Source organism: Dermochelys coriacea, chromosome 1 (assembly GCF_009764565.3).
Source record: "Dermochelys coriacea isolate rDerCor1 chromosome 1, rDerCor1.pri.v4, whole genome shotgun sequence".
Classification (NCBI taxonomy): domain Eukaryota; kingdom Metazoa; phylum Chordata; order Testudines; family Dermochelyidae; genus Dermochelys; species Dermochelys coriacea.
The window spans coordinates 160,725,770-160,745,009 of NC_050068.2; positions in this window are offsets into that span (position 1 = coordinate 160,725,770).

Here is a 19,240-nt window from a genome sequence, read left to right on the forward strand (position 1 = left end):
ACAGTTTATCTAACATCTGGACTGTGCTTCTCTTTGTTGCACTCCTTTATGTAATTTGTCCATTTTGTTTTGATTTGAAATGACTCTCTGGGCATGTCTACATTGCAGCTTGCAATGTGCTTCCCAGCTAGGGTGACCAGACAGCAAGTGTAAAAACTCGGGACGAGAGTGGTGGGTAATGGGTGCCTATATAAGAAAAAGCCCCCAAAATCAGGACTGTCCCTATGAAATCAGGACATCTGGTCACCCTGTGCCCAGCACAGGTCGACAGACAGACACGTGCACGCTAAAAGTAGCAGTGTAGCCAGGGGTAGCACAGGGAGCAGCTGGGGCCAGCTGTCTGAGTACAAATCTGCCTGGATCCCTGGCTATGTACTCAGGTGGCTAGCACAATCTGCCACCCATGCTACCCCTGGCTCCCCTGCTATTTTTAGACTCCTAAACTTTCAGGCCAGAAGGAACCATCATGATCACCTAGTCTGACCACCTGCACATTGCAGGCCACAGAGCCTCACCCACCCACTCCTGTAATAGACCCCCCCAGCCTCTGCCTGAGTTAATGAAGGGGGCAAATCTTGATTTAAAGACTTCGAGTTACAGGGAATCCACCATTTACTCGAGTTCAAACAAGCAATTAACTGTGCCCTATGCCGCAGAAGAAGGCGAAAACCCCCAGGGTCTCTGCCAATCTGACCTGGGGGAAAATTCCTTCCCAACCCCAAATATGGCAGGCAGTTGGACCCTGAGCATGTGGGCAAGACCCACCAGCCAGACAAGTGGGAAAAGAATTCTCTATAGTAACTCAGAATCTTCCTCCTCTAGTGTCCCATAACCAGCCATTGGGGATATTTGCTGCTAGCAGTGGCAGATGGGCCACCTGCCATTGAAGGCCATCTCAGCATACCATCTCCTCCATAAGTGTGCTATTTTAAGCAGAGCTAGTGCATCTTTGTCTACCTGATCTGGGAAGCATGTCCCAGTTGCATTGTCCTCATGCTCCACACATCCAGGTTTTAATGTGTTAAGCACATTTACCAAAAGAAAAGGAGTACTTGTGGCACCTTAGAGACTAACAAATTTATTAGAGCATAAGCGTTGCATCCGATGAAGTGAGCTGTAGCTCACGAACGCTTATGCTCTAATAAATTTGTTAGTCTCTAAGGTGCCACAAGTACTCCTTTTCTTTTTGCGAATACAGACTAACACGGCTGCTACTCTGTTACCAAAAGATGTAAATATTGGAGATGGATCCAAATCAAATCCCCAGATTCAAACATCACTCAAATCTTGGGGGTGGTCAAACCTAATCCAAAATGTGCAGCTGGACAAACCATTTAGTAGTGATTGTATACAAATTTTGACCTTTACAGCTCTGTTTTGTCTTTAGTAACGGTCTAAGAAGATTTATTCTCTCCTTGATATGCACAAATAAATACTTATAATAGACAAATAGACCTTTACTCCAAATAAGAGACATCACATTATGTACCATGTACATTTTTTTCTGGAGGACCAATAAGACTAAAACCACATTTTCCATTATATTTATAAGATGTTTGAGAGGCCTCATAATACAACTGCTATTAGGATAGCTTAGAAATGCTAGAAACTGCATTTACTACCTTTAAGATAATGTCAAACAGTAAGTTTCTGCCAAATCTCTAGTGTGAAGGGCTTTGAATCTTTTCATATATGGACCTGCTGGATTTCATTCTGGTAATGGGAAAAGTAGAAATGTTTCCTTTCTTTTGCAACTCCCTACTCTAAAATTGACAATGTCTACAGTGCGCATTTCTTAATGAGGTTTGAACTAAAAGTGTGTGTTTTTTATACAGTGCCCTTTCACAAAAGCCCATGTTCACTCAAGAATAATTTAGTAATATTCCCCCTGGAGTCTTTGCATAACCAAGAGCAGAGAGAACCAAAAACAGAGAAATAAACAATAGGAATACTTCGGGGCAGTATACACAGCACATTAGATCATTGCCCTGTAAAAATCCAGTGTTTCTTCTAGATTGCTCCTTATGAAGTCGTCAACAGCAATTAAAATGGCTATTAAATCTTTGGATGTCATTCCAAGGCATAATATTTTATAAATAAAGGCCAGTATTCATTAAATGCCATAAACATGTTGAGCAATAATGTAAAGCCACGTTTATCTGAATAGAATGGAAGACTCATAATTTATATGTATAAATGGAGTTTTGAATTTGCAAAATACTTTTTAATGTAAATGATGCCATTTGAGGGTCATCATAACCCTGATTTAGATAATGGGATTTTATTTTGGGGGGGGGGGAATAATGACTATTTGGCTATATAAGATTCTTCTGAAAATAGGGATTTTAACATATTCCAGAAATGTGCATTATATTATGCTACACTGACTCAATTTTTATTTTATGCTGTCAGAGCTCTGTGGCAGAAGAGTGAATATTTGCAATCTGAATGTGGTCTGTTTTTATTGAGTTAATCGTATACATTTATAAAAGCCTTTCAAATCCACCAAAAATCATATATTGATTTGCTAGTGTAATACCCATATGGACATCATTAGTATTTTGTGATATTGTGGACATAGGTCTTCTAAGTCTGAAATCCGCAAATCATCATTTTCAATTGCTGATGGTCTGTGAAGAGTTAAGGACTGTACATTCAGAATTTCCACTCTGTGTGTGTGTGTGTGTGTGTGTGTGTGTGTATATAATGGGGTAGACCCTCCCCTGGAGTAATTTGTCATAACTCTATTGATAGTAATGGACCTGTGAAAATTTACACCAGCTGAGCATCTGCCCCAGTATTGAGTGTGCATAGATATGTGTATGATTATCATCTATATGGTGTGTGTGTTTGTGTTGGGGGGCTGTATGCACGTGTGCACGCATATGCATATACACACTTGCACACTGAGTGTCCATGATTAACGTTAGGCAAGTGATTTGAGGTAAACCAGTTACAGCAACTAGCTGGATTGTGTTACACGGTCATGTAAACATCAAAGGAGAGATTTCCATAAATTGGGTAGACAGGGTACAACATTTCTTCTGTTTCCGTAGGGATGTTGTGTCTTCAGCTATGCATATTTCTCTGCTGAATCAATTCTGACACACCTACACAGAGCTGTGATTTGCCTTCAATAACTATTTATGCCTGAAATAGAAACAAGAAGGAAGGTGCAGTGATATTTATAAAGCCACTAAGTACCTTCTTCCATAAACATTTATAGCTTTGGACACTGAGCCGCACAATGTAAGAAAATAAAAACTAACCACCTTATTTTCGAAGAATTGATTTTGCTGTTTTATATCTCTTCTCCATGTGTGGTGTGTAGAAAGCTGGTAGCCAATGGGTCCTGCTCATTAGCTAGCAAGATGTGATTGGAGTAACAGAGACTTGGTGGGGTAACTCGCGTGACTGGAGCATTGTCATGGATGGGTATAAACTATTCAGGAAGGACAGGCTGCGGAGAAAAGGTGGAGTAGCAACACTGTGTATGTAAGAGAGCAGTATGAATGCTCAGAGCTCCAGTATGAAACTGGATAAAAGCCTGTTGAGAGTCTTTGGGTTAAGTTTAGAGGTGAGAGCAACAAGGGTTATGTTGTGGTGGGCATCTGCTATAGACCATCAGACCAGGAGGATGAGGTAGATGACGCTTTCTTTGGACAACTAACAGAAGAATTCAAATCACAGGCCCTGGTTCTCATGGGGGACTTCAATACCCTGACATCTGCTGGAAGTTCCTGGAAGTTTTTGGAGAGTGTTGGGGTCAACTTCCTGGTGCAAGTGCTGAAAGAACCAACTAGGGGCTGTGTTCCTCTTGACCTGCTGTTCACAAACAGAGAAGAATTGGTAGGGGAAGTAGAAGTGTGTGGCCACCTGGGCAGCAGTGATCAGGAGATGGGCGAGGTCAGGATCCTGACAAAAGGAAGAAAGGAGAGCAGCAGAAGACAGACCTTGGACTTCAGTAAAGCAGACTTTTGACTCCCTGAGGGAACTGTTGGGCAGAATCCCCTGGGAGGCTAATTTGAGGGGGAAAGGAGTCCAGGAGAGCTGGCTGTATTTTAAAAAAGCCTTATTGAGAGCATGGGAACAAACCATCTCGATGTGCAGAAAGAATAGCAAATATGGCAAGCTACCAGCTTGGCTTAACAGAGAGATCTTCGATGAGCTTAAACACAAAGAGGAAGTTTACAAGAAATGGAAACTTGGACAGATGACCGGGGAGGAGTATAAAAATATTGCTTGAGCACGTAAGGGTGTAATCAGGAAGGCCAAAGCACAATTGGAGTTACAGCTAGCAAGGGATGACACTAAGCTGTGGGGAGAGGTAGATATGCTGGAGGGTATGGTCCAGAGTGACCTAGACAAATTGGAGCATTGGGCCAAAAGAAATCTGATGAGGTTCAACAAGGAGAAGTGTGGAGTCCTGAACTTAGGACGGAAGAATCCCATGCACCGCTACAGGCTGGGGACTGACTGGCTAAGCAGCAGTTCTGCGGAAAAGGACCTGGGGATTACAGTGGACGAGAAGCTGGATATGAGTCAGCAGCGTGCACTTGTTGCCAAGAAGGCTAATGGCATATTGGGCTGTATAAGTAGCAGCATTGCCAGCAGATCGAGGGAAGTGATTATTCCCCTCTCTTCGGCACTGGTGAGGCCGCATCTTGAGTATTGCGTCCAGTTTTGGACCCCTTACTACAGAAAGGATGTGGACAAATTGGAGCGAGTCCAGCAGAGGGCAATGAAAATGATTAGGGGCCTGGGGCACATGACCTGTGAGGTGAGGGTGAGGGAACTGGGCTTATTTAGTCTGCAGAAAAGAAGAGTGAGGGGGGATTTGATAGCAGCCTTCAACTACCTGAAGGGGGGTTCCAAAGAGGCTGTTCTCAGTGGTGGCAGATGACAGAACAAGGAGCAATGGTCTCAAGTTGCAGTTGGGGGAGGTCTAGGTTGGATATTAGGAAAAACGATTTCACTAGGAGGGTGGTGAAGCACTGGAATGCATTACCTAGGGAGGTGGTGGAATCTCCTTCCTTAGAAATTTTTAAGGTCAGGCTTGACAAAGCCCTGGCTGGGGTGATTTAGTTGGGGTTGGTCCTGCTTTGAGCAGGGGGTTGGACTAGATGACCTCCTGAGGTCTCTTCTAATCCTAATCTACTATGATTCTACCTGTAATAAAAAACTGGCAGACATCCTGTACTAATAGTTGTTTCTGGGAAAATCTGCAGCAGTTAAAATGGAATCACATAATGTAAAAGGAAAAAAGACATTTGAGAAAAGCTGCAGGAGAAAATTGCAATAGTAAACAAGTTTGAGATGACAGTGCTCACATATTTGAACCCCTGCACTGATCTTCCTCAAAGAAGTCCCACACTTTGTCCCCTATGCCTACTTATACTCATATTCACCCTGCCCCAGCACTGGGAGCTCCAGGGTGTAACTGCTCTTTGTGCTAGTTGAGGAAAAATGTGCTATTGCTCCTCTTCACTGCACACTGACATTGGGGAGCTAGCGTGCAGCCTCTGACAGGCTAACTGTACCAGCAAGCAGTGGTGCTTTCTAATATATTTACAGTTGTCTCCCAGCCTGATTCTCCTGGCTCTGGATATATTCTGAGTATCCTAGGAGCTTGAGAGAGTAGAGGCCCCAAGTTCATCCCTTTCCTCCCGCTGTCCAAGGTGGAGGCAGGAGAGCTCATGTTGAGAAGGAAAGCTAACAAAGAGGGGCCCCATAAAGGGAAGGCCCTATGCAGTAGACCAGGGGTTCTCAAACTGGAGGTCGTGACCCCTCAGGGGGTTGTGAGGTTATTACGTGGGGGGTCATGAGCTGTCAGCCTCCACCCCAGACCTGCTTCATCTCTAGCATTTTATAATAGTGTTAAATGTGTATATATAAAAAAGTGTTTTTAATATATAAGGGGGGGTCGCATTCAGAGGCTTGCTGTGTGAAAGGGGTCACCAGGACAAAAGTTTGAGAACCACTGAGCCAGGTGCTTGGCACATTCATAGGGCTGTCCCTGTCAGAGATGGTATGTTGCTGTACTTGATGTCTGGCTTGCACCTGTCTAATTAATCATGAGACCAAGTTGTGTCAGGAGGGAAGGTGCTTTTAAAGATCAAACTGTAATTGTCCAACACACGAGACAGCCATAATAAAGCTACCAGTGCTCTCTGACCGCTAAGGATGCTGAAAGTATCCAGTGCTCCAGAGCGGGATTGCCCGAGTGGGTGGCATTGTCATGGTCCCTGCCACACTCACATGTGCAAAGATCATCATGCTTGAGAGACCAAGCTGTACTTTTTTGGAGGTGTGGGGGGGAACTGTAGAAAGGGCAACCTGCAGTCGTGCTCCCTGTAGCACGTTTGTAGGCATTATACCTGTGTCTGGCCTTTGTAGCCATAACGTCTCCACTGCTGTGGGGGGACACTCCTTCCCGCCCTCCAGCAGCTTGGCTGGCAGAACTGCCAGTGAGCGCTAGGCTGACCTGGCTGTTGTGATGCTCGCTGACCGCCTGCCAATGTTTGTTTGTACTTACACCTCGGCTGGTGTAAGTCCTCATAGCTCCTTTGAAGTCTGGGCTTCACTGACCTCCACGGAGCTGTGCCAATTTACACCCATAGCAGATTTGCTCCATTGCACTGCCTGCATCCGTCGACTGTGATGGTGTTATGTTGCTGTCAGGCTGAAATGGAGGAGAGAGAATCAGGCCTGTTCTGGTTAAGGAAATCCAAATGAGTGATCTGTGATTCTCCAATTTGCAACCCGCCAGTTGTGTTAACTTACCCATAACTTGATATTCTGGATCTGATGAAACTCCGGGGTGGGATTCACCAATAATGGAGTGTGGCCATGTGTTAGTGACTGACACCAATCCTGACACATACCACTGGTATGGAAAGCAGGTGCGGAAGGGGGCCAGGTAGCGCTGGGATTCTCTGGGGGCAGGGACAGGGCTGCAGGGTGGAAGTTGCTGTATTGCGCGGAGGGACTGGGTGAAAGAAGTCTGGTACTAGCGATGGGGTGGAGGGAGACAGCCAGTCAGCAGGTTGGATCAGTGGAGGGACTATGAGGCCTCTTTGAGGTGGGAGAGGTAGGTGGAGAACCAATGCTGGGGTTGAAGAGAGAGGAGGCAGCCAGCCCAGACAGCAGTAAGGAATGTGAAAGGAGCTAGAGGATGCTAGGAGTGCTGATGCCATATGGCAGTGGACACTTTATGTATTTGATCCATCTGAGTGGATCCAAACTCACCAAATTGAGTCTGAGCTACGGACTTATTCTTTCCCTACATTGTCCAAGGTTAGAAACAAATGTTTTTAGATTCCTGTGAGACTGCTTTTTTCATTTGGTTTACTACTGGTGTGCGTGGTTATTGCATAGCAGTGCCAAATTGCAGAGACCATTAAGGGCCACATTTCTGAAAACAAAGGCTCTCTTGCATGCAGAAAAAGTGCACAAGTGTACACTTGCTTACAACTGTGCACACAGTTCCTGCAAGATGTGTGCTGCTTAGGTAACCTGCAGGCAAATATCTACCTAGACTGTTAACTTTGCATGTGTAAGTAAGCACAGATAGAAGGCCAGATCCTGGAGTGCAGGTCAACTACACAGAGTACAAGCTAGGTTGTGTGTTTTTTAAAGCTCCTCTTTCCACTCCCCTGGTCCTTTTACTCCTCTATGCATGCCAGTCCTCTTGCCCTATGTAAAGAGCAGTGTGAGGGCTGATCTAACTTATGCCTGGCTGCGATGGCCACAGGGATCCAAACTTACAGCTGAGGATCAGCATAGCTCAGGGCATCAGGGCCTGGTCCATTTTCTTCTGGCTATGTTTCCTTTCTACTGCAATGCTTGTGGCAGAGACGTTGAGGGGTGTAAGACCCTTTTTGTCTGGTCTATGCCACTGACTAAAGGATTCTCCTTGCACTGTGGTGATGATCCTCCTTGGGCAGGTTAAAATGGCTTTTGGCCGGAATATGTCCGGGATGTCACACAACGGATGTATGGCACTAGAGGATCTGACCATAATGTTTTTTACATGGTAAAAAAAAAATTCTTATGGGCACTCAATGGGCCAGATTCTGCCCTGGCTTTGCAGCTGTGCAGGCCTCTAGGCATCAGTGTGAGGCTGCGTGGATTTAAGTGGGGAAAAAATTGCCTTGATTACCAAAGTGTTGATGACAGGTCTTTTTTATTACAAAAGGGTTTATCGTGATCTATCTAGTCTTAGTCTGTCTGTTGTGCAGAATGCCATTCACTACAGTATCTAGGCAACAGCTACATGCTGGAAGTGAGTGACCTGGTCCCAATTCCAAGTGCTGGTTAAATCTTTATTACAGCGCAATTCTCCTGTTGTAGACTGCCAATGACAATGCCCAGTTATTATAACTGCTGGGTAGGTGATGTCTGTTTTTGCATTCAGCAGTGGCCCGTCTCAACCCCGCCCTCCGCTTAACCCATTTATGGACAAAAGTTCCTGCTTGGAAATGATCCAGTCCTACTAAACTCCTAAAGTGAGGTGACAGATATTGGGTAAACTAGATTGTTTGGGAACCACTCCTAGTGGATGGAATTATCTGTGATTCCAGAGGACACCTCCTGTGAACTGCTTGCCTGAGATTTAACTATTTGCTAACTAGAAATTAAAAAAGCGAAGGAAAACCAAGTCCTGATGGGACACTAGATGGGGAGGGCTCCGAGTTCCTAAAGGTGTCGGGCTGGTGGGTCTTGCCCACATACTCTAGGTCTAACTGACCGCCATATTTGGGGTTGGGAAGGAATTTTTTCCCAGGTCAGATTGGCAGAGACACTGTGGTTTGTTTGTTTTTTGCCTTCCTCCGCAACATGGGGCACAGGTCAATTGCCTGTTTGAACTAGAGTAACTGGTGGATTCTCTGTAACTTGACATCTTTTAAATCAAGATTTGCCCCCTTCAGTAACTCAGCCAGAGGTTACAGGCCTATTACAGGAGTGGGAGGGTGAGGTTCTGTGGCTTGCAATGCACAGAGGTCAGACTAGATGATCATGATGGTCCCTTCTGGCCTTAAAGTCTGAGTCTATGATTTTAGCTGCAAACATTATAGTAACCTGTTGTGACCCTATAAACATTTTGTTGTACTGCCAGTCCAAGAGCCCTTCTGTCAGGGATGGAGAATAAATGGCAGGAGTGAGCAGCCTTCGCATTCAATGTGTGGTTAATACTGAGATGAGGAGCCTAGAACATGGGCTCTTCTGCATGTGGGGACAGGGATAAGGTGACTTCAAAGCACAAAGGTTGTCACATCGCAAAGCTCAAGTCTATAGAACTCAAGGCTGTAATCTCCTGATTTAGCTCAGCTTGGTCAAGACAGGCCTTGTTCAGGGAAAAATACAATCCCACCTGAACTTTTTCTCAGTTGCAATTCACATCCCTCCAATCACATAAGCTTCATTCAGTCATTAAATTCACTTGGAAGGTCCAAGAAAACCTAAGAACTGCCACGTCACCAGAGTTCATAACAAATAAGCCTGCCCCATTCACAATAGGTCTGCTGCATCTTTATCTGCAATTCATAATGTGACTGCATGGGTGCGGTTGAGTTGGAATCAAGAGTTGAGGGTCAGTAAGAGTGATGGAGGAAAAGAAGAGAAGCCAAAAAAAGTGAAGAGTACTTTTTAAAGGTGTCTTTTTCCTTGCACTCTGGAGTCTTCAGTGGAAGATAAAAGAGAAGGGCAAAATGGAATGAATCCCACAGAGAATTTTTCAGAGCTTTTTTGATCTTGTGTATTTTACATTTAATTATGGTACCTGTGACCAATTATACAGAAGTAATAGTCACCCAAAGAAGATGTCAGGGTACAGGACAATGTGATCACACATTTAAGGCATTTTTCCTGACTAACTAGTCTGTTATAATATGACACTGGTGAAGGGGAGAAAAATATAGTATGATCTGGGAACGATGGCTGCACAACTATTTTGTGTCACATTTATTGAAACTGATAATAAGGGAAGTAGTAAACTTGTGTCCAATTGAAAGGATGGGATGGGGTGTCTCTAGAAGATGGGCAAACATGTGATAAGCCATTCTGAGCTTATTTTTTTGTTGTTGTTTAAGAGTCATGATGCTCTACTGAATGTGTATATGCGTTCCCTAGCTATTTGTGTGCGCATTCATTTTTTTCACTACCAAGTTAAATCTGTCTGTCCATTTTTCTATGTACCCATCCTCACCTTGAGGTTCCTATACAGATTAGCTGCTGCCTGTCTCCTTCACTATGTTCAAGCTGCACACTCATCCTAAAGGCTTCATAGACACACTGACGAGGAGGGCTGACAGTTGAATTATGTGGTACCCTACTTAAAAAGCCAAAGAGCATTATCCTCTGAGTTGTTCTTTTGGGTGGAAAGTCTGAAGCCATCACAAATCCCTCCACTCCCCCAAGTTCAGTAGAGGGAGAGGAGGGGAACTCTCCTCCTGCTATTAGCTGTGGAGAGTGCACTGTGCTTACATGTGCTCCTCACGTTAACCCCTGCGCAGCACTTCTAGCTTGGTGATGTGATGCCAAGAGACGGGGCTCTGTGATGTCACTGATTCAGCACCTCTAGCTTCGTTGGGTGTCATCCAAACACAGGCTCAGCACCTTTAGTTGACTGAGATGATGCCGGGGCACAGGTGTTGTGAACTCACTCACTGAACGCCTCTAGCACTCAGGGCTGATAGGAAAACACAGATCTGCTGAGGTTACCGCTCAGCCATCAGCAGTGTTGCAGAGGAGGAGTGCAGAAGCCTGGGTGCTTCCTCTTTATCTGGGTCAGTAGCTGCTCACATATTGTAGCAGGCCAGCTGAACTGCTTGTCTCTGTGCCCAGAGTCTCAGGCCTGAGTCTCCACTCACTGACACCAGTTTTATACCAGAAATGGTATAAAACTTCAGTGGATGGACTCCTGATTTATACAGCTCTACATTAGAGGTGAATCAGGCCCCCAGATCTGACTCTGTGTGAGGGAGAGATTGCTTACTGCAAGCTTTCATAGGGGTAGGGTAGCAATGTTAATGTATGACAGATCTGTAGTGCGTGCTAGGGTTGCCCACTTTCTAATTGCGCAAAACTGAACACCCTTCCCCACCCCCTACCCTGGCACTTCTCTGAGGTCCCTCCCCACATTCACTCCAGCCCCCATCCCTCTGTCGCTCTCTCTCCCCCACCCTCACTCGCTTTCACTGGGCTGGGGCAGGGCGTTGGGGTGCAGAATGGGGTAAGGGCTCCAGCTGGGCATGTGGACTCCAGGGTGGGGCCAAAAATGAGGAGTTCAGGGTGTGGGATGTGAATCTGGGCTGGGGCAGGGGTTGGGGTGCAGGAGGGGGGTGAGGGTTCCAGCTGGGGGTGTGAGCTCTGGGGTGTGGCTGGGGATGAGCAGTGCATGAGGGGGCTCTGGGCTGGGGCCAAGGGGTTAGGAGTGAGGGAGCAGGCTCAGGGGTGGGGTAGGGGGTTGGATGCAGGAGGGGGTTCAGGCTCTGACTGGGAATGTGGGCTCTCAGGTGTGGCCAGGGTTGTGGTGTTTGGGGTGCTGGAGGGGGTTCAGGGCTGGGGCAGGATGTTGGGCTCTGGGGTGTAGGCTCTGGGAGGGAGTTTGGGTGCAGGAGGGGGTTCTGAGCAGGGCAGGGGGGTGGGATGCATGTGGGGGTTTGGGCTCCAGCTGGGCAGTGCTTACCTCAGGCGACTCCCGGTCAGAGGCACAGTGGGGCTAAGGCAGGCTCTCTGCTTGCCCTGGCTCCGTGCCGCTCCAAGAAGCGGCTGGCATGTCCAGCCCCTTGGCGTATGGGAGACTAAGTGGCTTTGCATGGTGTGTGCTGCCTCCACCCACAGGCACCACCCCTGTAGCTTCTATTGGCTGTGGTTCCTGGATAATGGGAGCTGTGGAGCCAGCGCTAGGGGTTGGAGCAGCACATGGAGCTTCCCTGATCGCCCCTGTGCCTACGGACTGGACATGCCAGCTGCTTCTGGGGAGCTGTGCATAGCCTGGGCGGGCAGGGAGCCAGCCTGAGCCCTGCTGTGCTTCCGACTGAACTTTTGATGGCCCAGTCAGCGGTGCTGACCAGAGCCACCAGGGTCCCTTTTTGACCGGGCGTTCCGGTCGAAAACCGGATGTCTGGCAACCCTAGTGCCTGCATGCTCACCCAGCATGGTATCAGTTTTGCCAGCTCTGCTGGCCTCTGGCTCTTTCAGGTGGCCAGTCAGGTGAGATTGCCAAAAGCCAAAATAAACTAAACTCTTTTGGTAAGACCAACAGTGACAGTCCCTGAAAACAGGACCATTCCAGTTTTCAGAGACACATGGTCATCCTATTTAGTTATCAAACCTGAAATTTTGTGGATCATTCACATGAGCCTGTTTTATTTTTGGAATGGGAGTGTGGGGAGAGGAAAAGTGGGTCACGAGGAGTCAGTAATTTATTTTGAATTTGTATGGAGGGAAACTGGTAGCAAAATATTTTTACAGGCCTGGCCTGTTTGTAATATACATGTCAATTATTACTGCACCTGATACAAAACAGGGAACATTTCCATGTAGGTGCATAGTTTTGTATTCCTATTTTTTGTTTTTTTGTTTTTTTTTCTTCTCTCCATTAATGTCTTTCTAGCTTGTCCAACTTTTGGTGAGCATTTGACTTTTGTTCAAAGAAAAGTAAGTTGTGGCAGCAGGGCAAATGGGATTTCCCAAGTCCTTTCAACTTTTATCCTGAGGGCTGGGATGAAAGACTGCCACCCAAAGAGACTCCATTCTTGATGTAAGGAAGATGATGTCATCTCTTTCTAAGAAGGACACCCTGAGTAGTGGGCAAAGTGATATTTTATGTTCACTTCTCTAGGCAGCTTTTCTTAAACTATCTAGGTGTTCAGGCACAAATTCCATTTCTCATACCCCTTTAAGGGGTATAATTAACCTTTGACCTCTTCCTTCTGTGTACAGCAGTGGTTCTCAAACTAGGGCCGCTGCTTGTTCAGGGAAAGCCCCTGGCAGGCCGGGCTGGGCCTGTTTACCTGCCGCGTCCGCAGGTTCGGCCGATCACGGCTCCCTCTGGCCGCGGTTCACCACTCCAGGCCAATGGGGGCTGCAGGAAGGGTGGCCAGCACGTCCCTCGGCCCGCGTCACTTCCCACAGCCCCCATTGGCCTGGAGCAGCGAACTGCGGCCAGAGGGAGCCGCGATCAGCCAAACTTGAGAACGCGGCAGGTAAACCGGCCCAGTCCAGGCACCAGGGGCTTTCCCTGAACAAGTAGCAGCCCTAGTTTGAGAACCACTGCTGTACAGGGTTCTTTTAGTTGTCTGTTTCCAGCTACTAGCCACTCCTTAGTAAAATAAACAAGGCTAGAATGGGCACGTTGTTGCCCCCACCTGTAGTGAAATCATGCTTACAGACTGATGAGAAAAGATCATTGACACATGATTATGGCCAATAAATTCTATGAAGCTACTTTTTCCACATTCACCTCAGTTTGTCGTCTATTGTCTTGCCCAAGCCCTGTTCTTACTCATCAAGGGTTAACGGAATTCATAGAGAAATGAAAGATCACCCCCTCCCGTGCCACAGCACGCAAGAGTGACATTTTATTTGAAAGACTTTCAGTAACACAATGAACAATTTCCCTACGTCAGATTGATGTCTTAGCACTTTGTCAATGGAGACCACAGGGTCCAAGAATGAGAAACTTTAGGATATGGCTAATTGTACTAATAAATGGCAAGCTTAAATATATAGAGGAATTACTGCTATTTGACATTGTTCATCTTCTTAACTGCCTGTTTTGCTTACCTCTTCTAGGATTAAGTTATCTTTAATTCACAGACTTCCATGATTTTGGGAATGTTTGTGTCTGTCTCTCTCCGCCAGCTGCCTTCCTGTATTTTAATAAACTGATGTGTGTGTAAATTGTATACAGGATACAAAGAGGAAGGTTGGGTTGAGCCTGGCCTGCAAATCTAGGCTTATATGTCTGTTTTCTCATAGCTGGTCCTGTACTGGCTATACAACAAATGCAAGGCAATTTATCTTGTGCAGCTTGATACAAATGCATTTAACAATCAGTCTTGCCTTAAGTGATAATGATTTTCTTGAACATGGCAGTGTGTTGAGAATGAATAATGTGTTTCAGCCTTATCTACCTTCGTCCACAGCAAAGTAACACAGAATAAATATTGTCTTGCTGCCTTTTTAATATAGTTGGAAAATAAAAAGGAATGGTGTCTAATACTCTGATTGCCATACCTCTAACACATTTCATATTAGAGCCTGAGTATTTTCCATGGCAAATATACACACAGATGAAGTATACCAATGACCTTTACTTTTGTGTAACTGTTGGTTACTGACACTCATGCAGGAGCCCTTTCAATGAAACTTGTGCTACTTACCTTGTAAATTGATTGGGAAATAGTGGGTACAAATTAGAGCCATGGCTGTGAGCTTCATCACAACCCAGCTTAACTACCAGCTTTTGCCTTTTAGAAGCAAGAAAGAGTATTCTTGAGCTGCTAGGCTTTGACCTGTTTTCTCCTATGACTTAATGTCATGTGATGCATTTCCAGCTACTTGTCTTAGTTGCCTTGCAGCTGTGGCTTAATTGTTTAAGATGATGTTTTTTCACTCGTTTACCAGACAGAAGTTGGGTAAGGATGGTTCCCTTGTAAAACCCTTGTTCTATTGTGTGTCAGTCATGAGATCTGCCTAACTTATGCAAGCATGTGGTAAGCCCTTGTGGCAGACTTGCTACATACAGATTATTGCCAAGTGTTTCAGCAAGGAGGACACTGTGCTTTGACAAACTGTTCTGTATTGCTTCTACATATGGTTACAAAACTACCTGTATGGAGTGTTTTCCTTCTTGGACAGATCCAATAATGATACCTCTGTACTAATTTTCTCTGGCTCTGTACCTTATCACGAAAAGTTTTATTTTTTTAAATGATCTGGGTGCTCTTCATTCACCAATATGTTCTGAAGCGATGACAGTCTTTTTAGGGTAATGTTAATCCTTAACATGAAACTGCAAGTTGTTTTCTCTGAGTTTTATTTAGCTACAATTTGTTGTACAACAGAGTATCTATGAGAAGAAATATTATAAAAAATGTGTTTACTGGTAAACCCAGTGACCTGCATTGGCTAAGCACCAGCTTCCAAATTCCACCCTGTTACTCAGTAGTAGGTGCAATCAGCTAGTGACGTAGGTATTGCAGCCTGAGGCTTTCTTTAAAAAAACAAAAAAACAAAAAAACAAAAAAAAACCCCACATAATAATTTGCAGATGTTGGCAATTAGCAGTGGTGCCTGCACTGAAGCCCGCAATGGGTGCCAAACCACAGAGATGTATCATTTTTATAGTCTCTGATTCCTGGAACTGAAAGATGGTTAAAACAATCAATATGTAAACACAGATATGAAGCATTCCCTTCTGGGAAGCTTGTCCATCACCATTGCTGCTACTGCTATAAACTTGTTAGATTGAGTCTTCTCGTTGTGTTATTACAATAAGTCGTTCTCTTTCCTACTGTAGCCTATATTTCTTTATTTGTCCATATTGTACTATTCAGACCTAGAGGTGCCATGAGGCTTATATAACTCAACCAAGAGTTGGATGCTAGCTGAATAACAGTATTTTCACAGGTTTGTAAACTGTCAATGCAAATTGTTCTGGGCTGAACCTAGGTATATGATTGGTGTCAAACTTTTCTTTTTTGAAGTGTGAATTTTGTGCTTGAAAGTGCCGTATTTAATAATACTGTGAACTGAAAGCTTCTATTGATCCAGTGAGCAGTCAGTGGCAGTGCAGGCTTTCCTATACTATCCCACCAATTTATTTTATCCTTGATTTGGAGGGACCACCTAGGAGTGAGAGGGTAGCTCATTCTCCAGGCCCCTTCGGCAACTGGGCATCTCTACTGAGGCTGAATGTGAGCTAGAGCCAATTGTGGTGGTGGGTTTTGGTGAGACTCATTTGTCCACCGAGAACTGAACAAATGCCACCAGTTCATTACACTTAGGCCACCAAACAGCTATCCGACAGGAATCATTTTTGGTCACTCCCTGCCTAGATTAAAATGCTGTCTGTGAGCCTAATAAATTCACTAGCAACACAGTAGGTCAGTACTGACCACCTAGACCATTACTTACCCATCATCATCATCATCGTTATTTATTATTTATTTGTATTACCATAGTGCCTAGAAGCCCTAGTTGTGGCACCAGGATGCCATTGTACTGGGCACTGTACAAACACAGAGCAAGACTGTTCCTGCCCTAGAGAGCTTGCAATCTAAGTATAAGACAAGAGACAACAGGTAGACAGACAAATGCGGGAGCACAAGGAAAACAATGAGATAATGTTGGTCAGCATGATGGACACTGATATCCACATGCCAGTTGCCTAACCCTTTCCAAGAAATTTGTAGGTTTTCTGGAAAAGGAGAGCATTGAGGAAGGTTTTGAAGGAGGATAGTGAGGTAGCTTTGCAGATATTTATGGGGGAGCATAACACGAAGGTTCTTGTTTGAAAATTTAATCAATGCAGGTTGGCATCATTGAGCAAATGGAGGCAGAAGTCAACATCTCAACAGTGAATCGACTTGAAAGTGAAGACAACAGCTTATATTTGATATGGTATAGAAGGGAAAACCAATGGAGGGATCCAAAGAGAGGGAGTACATGGTCAAAATGATGGGCCAGGAAAATGTTTGCCGTAGCATTCTGCATGGATATGAATGGGGCAATATGGCACTTATCAAGCCAGAGAAAATGATGTTGCAATAATTGAGGTGTGAGAAGATGACAGCCTGGACAAGCTGAATGGATGGATAAGAAAGGCTACATCTCCAAGATGTTATGCAGAAACAATGTGCAAGATTTAGAGGGAGCCTGGCTACGAGGATATAGTGAGAGGTCTGAATTGAAGATGATGCCCAGGTAATAGGCAGGATGTTGGTGTTGTCTACAGTAATCAAGAAAGGAGGTAGCACAGAGGGTTTGTGGGGCAGATTAAGAGCACTGTTTTAGCTATATTGAGCTGACGGCCAGATATCAATGTGGATGTGTCAGAAGGACAGGTCAAGTTTTTAGTGTGGCTAGAAGGAGATGGTTTGAAATAGAGAGGTAGATCTGTGAGTCGTCAACATCAAGAAGGTAGGTGCATTTGTCTTTGCAGATGGTTGTAGAGGGAGAAGAGAGGGGCCTTGGGGAATCCCCACAGAAAGTTGGAGGGAGGACGAGGAGGATTCTCTGAAGGACACATTGAAGAAGCAATTAGAGAAGTAGGAGAAAAATCAGGAGTGGACAGAGCCATGGAAGCCAAGAGAGGACAAGTTTTCAAGTAGAAGAGCATGGCTGACTGTGCTGAAGATGATTGGTAGGTCACCATGGACTACTGGTTCTGAACTTTGGTTAGAAAGAGGTCATTAGTGGCTTTAGTGAGAGTAGTTTCAGTGGAGTGCAAGGGGCAGAAGCAGGATTGGATAAGGTCTAGGAATAGAGAGGAACTCCAGACCGCTATTGTAGACAAGATGTTCAGAGATGAAAAGGAGAATTTAAGGTCCTTCATCCAATTAACAAGCCCTGGCAGTGCAGGCTTCCCTATACTATCTCACTAACCTATTTAATCCTTGATTTAGAGGGACCACCTAGGTGTGAAAGGGCAGGTAGAGAGTTGGAGTGGGCAAGTGGGCTCAAGGGTGAGCTTTTCAATATGGGAGAAACTGAAGCATTGCGAGGAGAAAAATCCAGAGGACAGTGAATGATAGGTTACAGAGAAGAGTAAGGGAAGGGATGAGAGTGGGTGTAAGGGAGATCAGGAGTCGGGATGGGATGGGACCACAGGGGCAACTAGAGGGATTAGAGGAGGAAAGCAGGTAAAAACATCTGTATCTTTGATGGAGAGGTGGGTTAGAGGAGAGAGTTGTAGGAGGGGGAAGGAAGGCTGTGTTGCATATTGTCAATTTTCTCTTGGAAGATATTAGCACAATCCTCTGCGGAGAGAGGAGTGGAGAGAGGGAGAGGGCTGAATTTGAGGACTGACTCAAAGGTGGTGGAAAAAGCAGCTGGGATTATGGGCATGAGATTCAATTAAGTTGGAGAAATAGAGTTGTTTAGGCAGGAAGATGTCAGAACTGAAGGAAGAAAGAACAAACTTGTAGTGGAGGAAGTCAGCATGGTCATAGGATTTCCTCCAGAAATTCTCTGTAGCACAAAAGAAGGAGTGTAGGAAATGGATGTTGGGGGTGAGCCAGGGTTGGGAGTTGGGAGGGCTGACCTTGTGATGGCTGACCTTGTGATGGGAGAGAGGGGTAAAAGACTCAAGTTTGGAGGAGGAGACAGAAACAGAGAGAGAATTAACAACTATATCAACAGAAGAAAAGGAAGAGTGTGCAGGGCATATAGGTTCTGAGAGCAGATGAGAAGTCGTCATTGCTGCTGGGCTAGAAGTCACGGAAAGACCAGGGGCTGATGGGTGATCCTGAAAGAGACCAAGTAATGGTTGAAGAGGGGGAACTCAGCGACAGAAATATCAGAGAGAAAGAGAGAGAAAGCAGTGCTTGGTGAAGACTAGGTCAAGTCAAAGGCTATATTGTGGGAGAGGTGAACTAGGACAGCAGGTTGAATGAAGAGGTGAGTATAAGGAAACCTGCAGCAAAGGGGTTGGATGAGTCCTGAACATGGAAGTTGAAATCATTGAGGATCAATGTGGGAGACTGTGAGGAAAGGAAGAGAGAGTGAGTGAGTCAGTAGTCGAAATCTGAGATGAAGGCTGGTGGAGAAGAGTTGGGTAGACAGTAGATAACAGCAGCTTGGAAGGTGAGAGAAGAGATGACTCAGCTGTGGTGCAGTTCAAAAAAAAATAGAGTGGGAGGGAAGGGAGAGAAGAGAGAGGTGAAAAGTGGGAGAGAAGAAGTGGTCTGATCCAGGGCAGGGAGTATGAGAAAAGGAGAGGCCTCCCTAAGAGAGGGCAGTTGCAGAGGCAGTGGCAGACAAAGGGATCCAGGTCTCAGAGAGAGGCAGGAGCTGGAGGCTGAGAGAGAGGAAGAGGTTGTGGATGGCTGTGATCTTTGTAGAGAGGGAGTGGGCATTCACGAGAAAGGGAGGTGGTAAGCATGAGGTTGGGAATGGGAAGAGAGGAGTTTTAGGGGGAGATGGGTGTGGGAGGTGGAAGGGGTGGAGATGGAGGGATGGACAGGGTTGGGGCAAGTATTACCAGAGGTGAGTAGGAGAATGTGGATGT